Source organism: Lathyrus oleraceus, chromosome 7, assembly GCF_024323335.1.
Source record: "Lathyrus oleraceus cultivar Zhongwan6 chromosome 7, CAAS_Psat_ZW6_1.0, whole genome shotgun sequence".
In the NCBI taxonomy this organism is placed as follows: domain Eukaryota; kingdom Viridiplantae; phylum Streptophyta; class Magnoliopsida; order Fabales; family Fabaceae; genus Lathyrus; species Lathyrus oleraceus.
In genome coordinates this window covers 465,339,439-465,352,998 of record NC_066585.1, presented here as the reverse complement: position 1 = coordinate 465,352,998, position 13,560 = coordinate 465,339,439, and positions in this window count along the sequence as shown.

Below are 13,560 nucleotides of genomic sequence, written 5' to 3'. Positions count from 1 at the left end.
CATAGGTCAAACAAGGTCAATGGACCTTGGAGAAAAAATTTCAGAATTTTTAAAGACTTAAAAGTATTTTTAAACAATTAAATATAATCACAAAATCAATTAAATCATGAAAAATATTAATAATGATCCAAAAAATAATTTTAATTCAAAATATGAAAGAGGAAATTATTTGAAAATCTTTGGTGAAACTCTCATATTTTTTTGATCAATATTAAAATTAATATGAATTAATGAAAATAAAAGGAATAAAATAAAAATCAGAAAATATCAAAAAACGTGGACCACTTGATCTCCCTCATTAATTGAGGTGGCAGATCAAGTGGATCAACACGTGCGTTCCGTGGTGCACTGTAGTCGACGCGACATAGGCTTGGTATTTAAAAGCAACGCACGAGATTAAAACATTTCAAACTCATCTAATGGCTCTGAACACTTCCAGCTCATCGCTAGAGCCAAAGGTCGGTCATCTTCTCCGATGACCCTGGCCAGACTGGTTCAGTCATCACCACATCATAAATGACAAAAAAGGACATGATCTGAAAGATAAAATAGTGTAGATCACGAATATCACCTCAATTTTAACTAACTCCACATATATGGAAAGATATGCGGAGTTGAATTTTGAGGTGTATCAACTGGGTTGCTTCTATTTGACCTCTAAGCAACTCAATCTTCTTGCCTACATAGGTAGGACTTAAGATAACCAAAGATCCAAGAGAATTGATGAGAATTGAGTGAGAATTGAAGAGATGAAGTTTTCTGAAAATTACCTTCAATGTTGTGCAGAACTTGATGTTGCTTGCTTCAAACACGATCTGATCACACTTGAGAAGCATGTAGGAAGTGATTAGCAAGGGTGCAAGGTTTGGATCCTGGAGTTTTTGAATCTCCAACAGTTGAGATTCTAACTCAATTTTCAAATTGAAAATTCTCAGGTTTTCCTTTAGAATGAGTGGGTTTGAATTGGGGGGAAAAGCTGGTGCACAAGGTATGTTTGAATTGAGCACAAAGGTCATGTATTTATAGCATGAGGGAGTGATATTTGCACACTTGAATTTTTGTCTAAATTTGGCAATGTGAATGGCACGAGTGCATGGTCATGTACAGGCCCATGAGGTAATACATTAAGGTCCAAAACCAATCATGTTGAAGTCTAAATAAAGCTTGATTGGCAAGGCAGTGTGAAATGAAGTTTGTACATTTGATTTCCTCCAACGATGCACCTCTGTTAAAGCCATGCGCAGCCCTAGCAAACCTCATCGAAAATGCATGAACTTAGGTTCTTTGGAAAGCTTGGATCAAGGGGGACAAGTTTGATGTTGAACACTTTTTAATTTGGAGCTTGGATCATGGTGAATTTTGAGGTGGAAGTTTGGAAATTTCAACATGTTGAAATTTTTTCTAAGTGTCAAGTCATATATCTCAATATTCCAACTTACTTAACTTTTTATGTGAGCTTAAAATGAGAAACGTATCTTCATAAAAGTTGTAGCTATTTCAAATACCTTAAAATGGTCACCAATTTCATGTCATTTGGAGTTATAATGATAGAGGTATGCATTTTTGAAGTTTGGAAAAATCACTTGTTCAATGGTATAGGTCAAAAATGACCTATAATGTATCCTCATATCACATGCTCATAAAATTTGAATTTTCTCCTACTCCAAACATAAAGGTTTAAGTAGACATCTTGAATTTGATTATACAACTTGGAAATATTTCATATCATGAAAATTGAGCAAGTTATGGCCTTGGGAAGTTGACTTTCAAATTAGGGTTTAGACAAAATGACCTATAATGTTTCAACATAGAAGATGGTTTTCCAAGAAAAAATAGCTCTAGGTCTCAACATGAAATTTGTTTGGAATGTCATTTAGAGTAACATTTCTCTTGGAATCATTTTCAAATGGTGAATATTGTAGGAGATAAGGTCTAGGGAGACCGAGTTTTGATCAGATGAATTCATCTGGCCAACCACCATGAACCAACTTACTAACCTTCAATTATCTTGACTTTATTGGCTCATGGTAGATCATATATGCATAATATGGTGAATTTTGAAGTGTCCCTTGAAATTTTTTATCAATTGGTGAGATAGCTTGTTGGAGAAGTTACTCAAGATACCCAATAAAACTAGGGTTTTCAAGGCAAATCACCCTCAAACTCTTGAAGAAAACTTGATCAATATGACATGTAGAGATCAATGGAACTCATATGTGATGCTCATAAGCGTTCTTGGATCAATTCATGGTTGTGTTCTTTGTCATGAGGGTCTCAAACCCTAGATATGAACTTGATAGATCAATGGTGATCATGCCATACCTACAAAAGAGTTAGGCAAATACAAAGACATATTTTTGGTATTTTGGTTAGTAAAATGAAAATACAAGTATGATATAATCACATGGTGCTTGGTGATCTCTCCTAAGACAAACCCAATGAGAGAGGGGTAAGGAGGATGCCAAGGTATGATCCCATTGCTAATGCGTATGATGAAATTGCATTAGGGATCTTAGGGTTAAAATTGGGGTCTTACTGTATCCTCCTTAACATCCCTAGGAAATTATATCCTTGATATGTTCATCTTAACCGATGACGGATTTTCTTTCCTTTGAGTCTATCCTTGATATGTTCACTTTAACCATTGATGAATATTCTCTTCTTGCGGTCTTCTGCCCAGTAACCGGTAGTCGTAAATCCTATTTTCAGCTTTTCCCCAGCAAGCCTATTCTTACTCAATAACCGGTAATGAATATGTCTCATAGCGGCCCTCAGTGAGTCATTCTTGATATGTTTACCCTAACCGGTGACGGATGTCCTCTCTATCAGATTTTATTATCCCCGTACCCAGTAGCTGGTAGTGGATGATAGATTTTTACTCCTCCTGTGTTGAAGTTTATTTCTTCCCCCAGTTGAGTTGAGTGTGTATTTCCTTAGTAAAACTGTTTTTCCTTCATGGTTCGAGTATTTCAGTTTTATTCTGATCTACTAGTTTCCCTTGCAGGCTTTCCCTTTGTTTCCCGGCTGAGTCTTTCCATTTTCATGGAATTCCTCTAGTTCCCCAGTTGTTTTAAGTTGTAGCCTAGCCTGCGCATAACCCTTTTCCCCTAGAGTCTCTGTCTCCCCAATGATTTTTCCTTAGGGAAATGCATTACACTCCTGTGGACTTTCAGCCTCTCCAGATTGTTTTCCTTTGTCGCAATGTTTCCCCACAAAGATTTATTTTAACATTCATATCATATGCATCATGGGGTCTCTTAGGGACCACAACTTGTTTCTATATGTTGTTATTTAATCCCATTCTACTAAGTCGATACGAAGATTTTAACCTTCACCTCCTTAGTTAGAATGTTCTTAAATAGGGGCAGCTGTAAGACCCTAATTCTGACCCTAAGATCCCTCATGCTACCTCATCATATGCATTAGCATTAAGATCATACCTTGGCATCCTCCTTACCTCTCTTTAATTGGGTTTGTTTTGGGAGAGATCACCAAGCACTATGTGATTGTATCATACTTGTTATTTTGTCCTTTACTAACCAAAATACCAAAAATATGTCTTTGTATTTGTCTAACTCTTTTGTATGTAGGGCATGATCACCATTGATCTATCAAGTTCACATCTAGGGTTTAAGACCCTCATTGCTAAAATCTCAACAAAGAAATGATCCATAATGGTTCTAGGCATCATATGAGTCCCAATGATCTTTACGTGTTAGTTTGATCAAGATTTCTTTAAGAGTTTGGAATTGGTTTTCATTGGAAACCCTAGTTCATCTGGGTATCTTGAGTAACTTCTTCAACAAGATTCTTCACCAATTGATCAAATACCTCAAGGGACACTTCAAATTTCATCATCTTATGCATATATGATCTCCCATGAGCCTAAAAAGTCAAGAGAATTGCAAGTTAGCAAGTTGGTTGATGGTAGTTGGCCAGATGAATTCATTTGATCAAAACTGGCTTCCCATAGACCCAATCTCCTACAATTTTCATCATATCAAAATGATTACAAGAGAAAAGTTACTCTAAATGACATTCCAAACAACTTTTATGTTTAGGTATAGAGATAATTTTTCTTGGAAAGTCATTTTTTATGTTGAAACATTATAGGTCATTTTGTTTAAACCCTAATTTGAAAGTCAATTTCCCAAGACCATAACTTGCTCATTTTTTATGATATGAAATATTTCAAAGTTGAACAATCAAATTCAAGGTGTCTATTTCAACTTTGATGTTTGGAGGAAGAGATAAATCAAATTTTATGAGCTTGTGATATGAGGATACATTATAGGTCATTTTGGACCAATACCATTGAACAAGTGATTTTCCTCAACTTCAAAAATACATAACTGATTCATCCCAAATCCAAATAATGTCAAATTGGTGACCATTTTAAAGGTTTTTGAAAGGGATACAACTTTGATGAAGACACTTTTCTCTATTGGAGCTCACATAAAATGTTAGCCAAGGTGGAATAATTGAACATATGGCTTGACACTTAGAAAATATTTTGACATGTTGAAATTTCCAAACTTCCACCTCACAATTCACCATGATACAAGTTCCAAATGGAAAAGTGTTCAACATAATAGTTGTTCCTCTTGATCTAACCTTTCCAAGGAGTCCAAATTCATTCGTTTTGGACAAGGTTTGAGGGGTCTATGCATGGCTTGAACAAGGCTATATCAGTTGGCAAGAATCATGCTTCAAACATCCAAACATCTTTGCCTTGCATCACAATTCTCATTCAGACATCATTTCATTTGCATTTGGACCTAATTGAGTTGCTTCATGGGGTTGTACATGCCCATGCAAGCTTGCAATTCACATTGCCAATTTTGGAAGCATTTTCATGTGTGCAAATATCAGTTATATTTTGCTATAAATAGAGGTCCCTTGCATCAATTTGAAGGACCTTGTACGCCAGCTTTGCCTCCAACCGTTGAAACCCTTACAATTCAAAGGAAAACCTGATAAATTTCACTTCAAATTTGAGTTTGAACCTCACTGTTTGGAGATTCAAGATCTCCAGGATCCAAAGCCTTGCACCATTCCTACTCTACTTCTGCAAGCTCCATAAGCATGATCAAGCACAATTTGAAGCAAGAGAGATCCATTTCTGCACAACATTGAAGGTATTTTTCCAGATTTTCTTCTCTTCGATTCTCTCTCAATTCTCATCAATTCTCTTGGATCTTTGGTTGTCTGAAGTCCTACCAATGTAGGCAAGAATATTGAGCTGCTTTGAGGTCAAATCGAAGCAACTCAGTTCATACACCTCAAAATTCAACTTCATGTATCTCTTAATATACTTGGAATTAGGTTAAATTGAGATGATATTCGTGATCTATGCCACTTTTTCTTTAAGATCATATCCTCCTTTTTCATTTATGTGATGGTGATGAGAGAACCAGTCCAGCTAGGGTAATCGAAGAAGATGATCGTCACTTGGCTTCGACAATGCGCTGGATGTGTTTTGAACCATTGTGTAAGACCCCAATTTTGCCCCTAAGATCCCTCATGGCATCATAACATTGCATTTGCATTGCCTCAAGGATCATTAAAATCTTGGTTCCCTTTGCCTTTGGGTGGGACCTCTTGTGAGTGGTTTGAGATCACCATGCATGCTTGAATTGTATATCATTGCTTTTCTCATTTTTTTTACTAACCAAAAGCACAAAAATATGTCACTAACATCTTTTGCTTGTAGCTTGAGCAGTCACAAGGTCCAAAGCTTCTAGGAGACCCTATGTACAAAGACATGGTCAAAAGGAGATGATAGCAAGCATGGTAATGGTTCCCAAAGCTCTCACCCATCAAATATGCCTCCCTAGCATCTCAATTCATCATTTTGATCAAAGCAAATCAAAGGGCTTGAGGTCTTGTTCTTCAAGGAAACCCTAATTCATATGTGCACTACAATGCCTTGCTCCTGAAGTAACCTCAGCTCATGATCAAATACAACCAAGGGAAGTTCTTTAATTCATCATTTCATGCATATTTCAACTTATTTGAGTGCCCTCAATCATCAATTCATCAAGATATGATTTGTGGACTTGAGAAGTTGATCAATCAATTCATCTAACTATTTTGAAATGCACTGAGACCTAACTTTTTATGTCTTGCTCAAATGGAGATGGTTCCAAAAGAATAAATGTTCTTAAGGACAATATGAACAACTTTCATGTTCATCAAAAATTGATTTGAAGCATGAAAGGCCATATGCTATTCCAATACATTATAGGTCATTTTGACTGAAACCCTAATTTTGGGTCATCTTCCCAAGGACATAACTCATTCATTTTTTATTATTTTGAGGTGGGATCAAATTAGATGGAAATCTTAGGATGTCTTATTCAAATTTTATGTTGAACAAAATTTCAAAATATCAAAGGAAATACATGTGATAATGCAAGACATTATAGGTCCTTTTTGACCAAATGCATTAAAAGTCAAAAAAGTCCAACTTCAAGTGCCCATAACTCTTTCATCAAAAATACAAATGATGCAAAATGTAAGTCCATTTTGATTGTCTTGAAAAGATCTATAACTTTGTTGTTGGAGGTTTTTCCATTTGAGGCTTGCGTCATCAAAACAGAGGGGCTTGAAAATTGGCCAATTTTAGAAACCTTGCCTTAGCATGTTTTGCACATCACACTTTAAACTCAAATTTCATAAATTTCCACACTTCAAATGAGTTTTTGTCCAACATAACATTTGTTCCTTATACAAAGACCTTTCCAACCATTACCCCTATGCCTATGTTTGGATTTTCTAAATGGCACTTTCGAAGAGATGTTTGTTTAGGTACAAATGAGAAATTCACTTGAAAACTTGGTGCATAAGCAATTGCCTTGCAGATCACACGTCCAAATTCATTTGGCTGATGCTCAGAGTTCATTTGGCATTGTTTTTGGGCCTTGTGCATGATCATGCAAGCCCATGCAATGAAGCTTCACATGCCATGCACACGGATCATTTCACATTCTCCTTGCCATTTCCTCTATAAATAGAGACCTCATTCCATTCATTTCACACGCCTAATTCAACCTAAAATGCTGCAGAATTCTTTCCATAGCCATCACTAAAGAAGCAAGCTCATTTTTCTCAATTTTTTCAGATTTGAAATTCAACTCCATCTGGTTGAATTCTCAGATCTAGTGCTTCCAAACCTTCATCATTTATCTCATTGAACTTCTGTTTTAGCAAAGCAAGCAAGGCATCGTGTTCAAATTACCAGAACTCAAGCTTACATTCCAACTGGTATTTTCTTCGATTCTCCTCATCCATTGACCTATTGGCTTAGATTTTGTGTTGGCTGAAGTCTTCTCAATAGAGGCACCATGTTTATGCTTTTACTTTTTGAAATTCATTGAGTTCATGATGAACACCAGATTTTTCATCTTCTGATTTCTCAAACTATAGAAATCTAGAATGAAAATGGATGGTATAGGGATGATGTACATCATCCAAACTTTCTAATGATGTATAGATCGCATGATTTGGTTAAGGTTTGGAGAAGGCGGTGGCTCCGGTGGCTTCATCATATCAAGTTTGAATCCTGGCCGTGTGATCTTGTTCCCAGATCGAATCCTGATCATCCATTGTTATGACTTTTATTTGTTTCCCATGTGCTTGCATTGACTGTGGATTTCCATGCGCACGCATCTCCCAACCTTGTGATCTGCCAGCTTAATTAATGAGCTCAGATCCAAGCGCTGTGAATTTTTCTAATTTTTTTAATTTTTGTTTTTATTTTCTTTAATTCCTTTTATTTCAAAAAATGATATCTCTCTCATTTTTTATCCAAAAATTATGGGACCAATTGCATTATTTCTCAAATAAATTCTAGTTTTTATTTCTGATTTTTAATTATTTTTTTTGTCATTTGATATTTTTTGTGAATTTACTCTTTTTTGGTTATTTTTAATTCATTTTAAATAGTTTTTGATATTCAAAAAATGCAAAAATATTTTCCTAACCTATTTGAATGATGATGGATCTATGAAAAATATTCTCATCAATTTTTGAATTGATTTGAGATTTATTTGAGATTTTAATTCAATTAGGTTATTTTTATTCATTTTTAATTGATTAAAAATAGTTTCTGACTTTTAAAAGTGCTGAAATTTTTTGTCAAACTTTGTTTGACCCTGTTGAGCTTGGGATAAATTACTTGGACCTTCCAAGGTTGATTTGAAGTAATTTTGAAGTTTGACCTTTCCATTTATTTTTAATTCAAGTTTATTTTAAATATTAAAAAATGCCAAAAATAGTTTATTCATTTCTTCACTCCCAATCTTCATCTCACTTCTGTTTTTGATTGTTTGACCTTGACTTTCAATGTTATTGGTCAACATATGAGGATTGGTACATTGTATTTCATTTAATGCATTTTAATTTTGCCATTTCCATTTCTCTTATCCATCTTCTTCTTCATCTTCTTCTTCTTTTCTTCTTGATCAATGAGTTGAAGGTTGATAAGTTAGCATTGATTAGGGAGATTTAACCTTCCTTGATCCAAATCTAATTCATCTTGATCAATTGATCAAGTGAATGGCTCTGCATTAAGGATAGGTTGTCTTCTAAATCATGCAAAAGGCTTAAACCAATACAAGATCAATTCTCTTCTTCTTTTTGGCATGGCAAGTTGTTGGGACTTAGTTCACTAATCAAGACTCCTAACTTGTGTTTGTTGCCTACATTATTATTGACCGGCCTCAGATAGTTGTGACTTCTACATAAGTCCAATTACGATTGCTTAACATTACGCTAAATTTTCCTTATGGCACACTAACCACTAACACTAACTATTGACAATTAACCTTTATTTTATGCAACTTACTTTTATGCAATTACTATTCTTGCACATATTATCCATTTTTTTTTCTCTTTGCTCACTTGAGCACATGTTTATGTTAATTTCGTTTGCCTTTTGCTCACTTGAGCACATAATTGTGTATATATTATTGTGCTTGTGTTTTTGTTTTGATTGTTTGTGGACCAAATGCAAAGAAATGGACTTAGTTGCTAGGACTTTCCCAACGCAAAGAAATGGAGAATTGGACTTAGATTCTAGGACCTTCCTTATGAAAAAATTGGAGTAAAAGGATCTTAATGATGAAGATGAATTAGAAAGGACCAAATCTCTAAACTCACCCTTTGTCCATTCTTGTTTTACTTCATGGAACTTTTGATGTGTGTGCTTTTGTGCTAGGAGTTTTCATTTGAGCTTAAGTGGAGGACCATGGCCATGTTCATCCAAGTGGAAGATACAAGATACATGGAGGATCTCTTATGAGATTTGTTTGATTGCTTATGCTTTATGATTGTTTATTCCAAAGGATGGGAGCTACTTGGATCATCAATATGATCTCAAGAGAGGGACTCCATTGTGGTTTTGTTTCTTCATACTTTCTCTTCTTATTTTACTTAGGACTTAGCCCTTCTTCTTCTTCTCTCCACTCTAACCCAAGCCAAAACTTTTTGTGCCAACATTTCATCATTGTTTTCAAACATTAGTAACCTAAGCCTTATGCTTTTGATTTTCAAACTTTCTTTTTTACAATACTTATTTTGAATTGAATTCTTAAGTAAATTTTGACCATTTTTGTATACACTTCTAATTGGTAAATATAACCCATTCAAATGTCTTTTTGTGGTTCCAATGGCCACCTTCTTAATCAAATTTTCCATAACCTTTAGCTATTAGGTTTGAGTTATCTTTGTGGTAGATGCAATACTCACCTATATCCTTAGTGATGGACAATGAGTCTTCCATGCTTATTATAGGGTTAACCCCTCACTAGCATGTTGAAGCTATCCTCACATGGTGGATTTGTGGTTTGGTTGAGTTTTCTCCCTTTGATAATAAAAGACCTTAAGGCTTTTGGACCAATCAATTCACCAACTTGTTTTGAAATTTTTACCCCGAACTATGAGGTTTTGATCCTAATCTTTTTGTAAGATGGTACGTAGGCAATGGGTTTATCCATCCAAACACAAAATGTAAATAACTTGTACATTCTCTTCTCATCTCTTCAATCATGTTTGCACAAACAAAATTTTCACAAAAAACAACAACCTTCACAACAAATATGAAAAGGGCTCCCTAGGAGTACCTAGGTGTTTTGGGTGCCTAACACCTTCCCATTGCACAACCAACCCCCTTACCCATATCTCTGTTTCTTTTACTAGTTTTTGTTAAAACTATTAGGTTTTTGTTCGCTTTCTAACCATTCCTTTGGATAAATAGAAGTGTGGTGGCGACTCGACTTTGTATGATTTACCTTGGATTTAGTCAATATCTCTAATGGTAACGAATACCCCGCTACAGAAAAGTGGCGTCTCTGTTGGGGATGAATCATCTTGCCTAGTGGGTTTTGCCAACTTTTCATGCTTGTTGTATTGTTTTGTTTTGTGACATGTTTTTGTGCAATTTAGGATTATTGTATTGTATGTAATGATTGATTTGCTTGATATTAATTCCTTGTATGCTTGGTGATCTTTGTGAGATGAGTTCTATACCCGGACTCGAGCGCACTTAGGATACGAGAATGGTGTAGTCTTGTTGACTTGTGTGGAGTTATTCCTTAGCAAGTTGACTTGCAAGTCCATTCACTTGGTGGAGGTCATGTTGGGATCAATAAAGTCACACAAGTAAGTTGTGGTTAGACATTACTCTTTCCAATATAGACCTTAGAAGCCAAGGACCTTAGTTTACCAAGCCCATCTTGGCCTATTCTTAGGATGTAGTGCGAAAGTCGTTCAAGTGTAAGATTTGATACGATTGTTACGCGATACTACACTCATAAGAGTCTCTCTTGAGAATATTTTTGGAATACGAGTAGTCGTTTCTCCGATAATATCCTAAAGATGGGATGATGACTATGGGAACCTCTTATAGAACATGTTTGGCAGGTCTAAACCCTAATACACTCCCTTTGGGTGGTTCTTAACCTAAACCCCATGCTCGTGACTTGCAACAAACCCTTGATTCATGGTTGATATGTTCATGTATCCTTAATATCAATGGAACTTGGGTGTTGATAAGGTGTAAACCACAATCCACCAAAATGGATGATTGATATTAAGGATAACATGATCCATCCCATGACCTTTGTTTGGTGTGCTTTGTTTGATACTTGAGTGTGATTGTTGCATTCATGCATTCATGCACTCATTTGCATCCATATCATCAATAATGAAGAAAATTTTCAAGGAACTTACGGGGTTTATTTGCAAAATTTTCAGACATGGAAAGACAAAGAAGGAATACAAAGAAGTACAGCTTCAGGCAACCAGATTTGAAAGAGTTAAGGAATCTGACATCCTACATATTAGATCCTTTGGGTTTCAAAGCTCGTTTTGGGAAGCTTCTTCCTCTTCTGACTACTCAGGTGGATGAAGGGTTGATGAGGGTATTGGTGCAGTTTTATGATCCCTTGTACCGTTGCTTCACGTTTCCGGATTTCCAGCTTTTGCCTACGCTTGAGGAGTATGCCTATCTTGTGGGTATACCTATTCTAGACCAAGTGTCGTTCAGTGGCTTGGAGAATGTTCCTACTTCTCAAGAGATAGCAGACATGTTGCACATAGATGAATCTCTGGTTGGTGCTCATATGACTACCAAAGATGGAATTCAAGGTCTCCCTTCTGAGTTCCTCATTGCTCAAGCTACTATTTATGGGAAGGCCATGAGTGAGGATGCCTTTGAAGCTATATTTGTACTTCTCATCTATGGGTTGGTATTATTCCCCAACATCGACAAGTTTGTGGATGTGAGCGCTATTAGGATCTTCTCTGCTCTTAATCCCGTTCCGACTCTGTTGGGTGATACATATTTCTCTTTACATATGAGGAATGTAAAGGGTGGTGGCGTCATTGTGTGTTGTTTGCCTCTGTTGTATAAGTGGTTTATTTCTCACTTACCGCAAACGGTCGCCTTCAAGGAGAACAAGGGATGTCTTCGTTGGTCCACGAGACTCATGTCTCTCACTAATGATGATATCTCTTGGTATAACCGTGTGTATGATGGTGTGCAGATTATTGACTCTTGTGCTGAATTCTCCAATGTACCTCTTCTCGGTACATGTGGCGGGATTAACTACAACCCTGTTTTGGCACGTCTTCAGCTTGGGTTCCCCCTAAAGGATAAACCTAATAACATTTTGTTAGAGGGTGTGTTCTTTCAGGAGGGTAAAGATCCCCAAGGATTGAAGGGTAGAATGGTCCGCGCTTGGCGCAAAATTCATAGGAAAGGAAGGAAGGAGTTGGGTCCTAAGAATTGTGTTGCTATGGAGCCTTACACTGCTTGGGTTAGGAAGAGAGCCTCTGAATATCTCATGCCTTACGAGTATCCGAGACCTACACCTTTGGTTATGGCTTGGCCTTCAACCCTCCCTAACCAAGGAGTAGAGGAGTTGAGAGACGAAGACCTATCACATGCCTGCATCCGTGAAAGGGAAGAGTTGCTTCAGCAGATTAAGGAGAAGGATGCTTTGATAGAGTTCCTCGAACATCAGGTTATTGACGATCCCAATGATGCATGGACTTATCTACTTCCTCAGTCTTCCAAGTTTTGGAAGAGGAAGTACGATCGACTCGCCAAGGAGAAGGCGGATATGGAGGCAGCCTACGAGAGGGAGGTGAAGAGACTTCGCGCATCCTATCTTCATGTGTCCCGAGCTTTAGATGATTGTTTCTAGGGATCCATAGGATGACTATTTTCCTTATCTCTTGTATACGATTGACAAAGCTGTACTTCTTGTCCCTGATATTATTTAATGAGATATTTCCATATGTGATAAATGTTAAATATTTCCAAATTTTGCAAATAAAACCCTAGAGTTCCTTTGAAATAAAAACAAATCATATGCACAAGCATTGCATGCATCATGTGCATAAGCAGGTTTTGTTCCCAGCTTATTGCCCTGTGGTCTAACTCTGTGTTCTTCGTTTATTTTGAAGACAAGCTGACTCACCGGTACTACACCAGAGCCAACATTTCAAGACTAATGGATCATCTAGAGCAAGAGAACCGTGAACTCAAGGAGGAAGTGGCCAGATTAAGCGCTTTGATGGAATCATTCTTGGCTGCCCAGAGCCAGTCTTCTCCGACGCCTTCAACTCCTCCCCAGAGGACAGTCATCTCTGAGATTGTTTCCTCAACTGTGCCTGCAGCCAGTGCACATTTTACTCCAGCAGCCATGCCAGCCGGGTTCCCGTGGGGGATGCCTCCTAATTTCATGCCTGAGGGTCCTGCTCCAACCTTTGCTTCTATGCCGGTATCTAGCCCGGTCCTTGCTGTTCCTCCTCCTGTCGTGCATACCATGCCCAGGGTAGACGACACCATCTATCATTCTGAGTCGTCTGAGGGCCCAGATGTGTATGAGAAGATGGACGCTATGAATGATCAGTTTCTTGAGCTTCGCAAGGAATTGAAAACTCTTAGAGGAAAGGATCTTTTTGGCAAGTCCGCTGCCGAACTGTGCTTGGTCTAAAATGTAAAGATTCCCGTGAAATTCAAAGTCCCTGACTTTGAAAAGTACAAGGGAA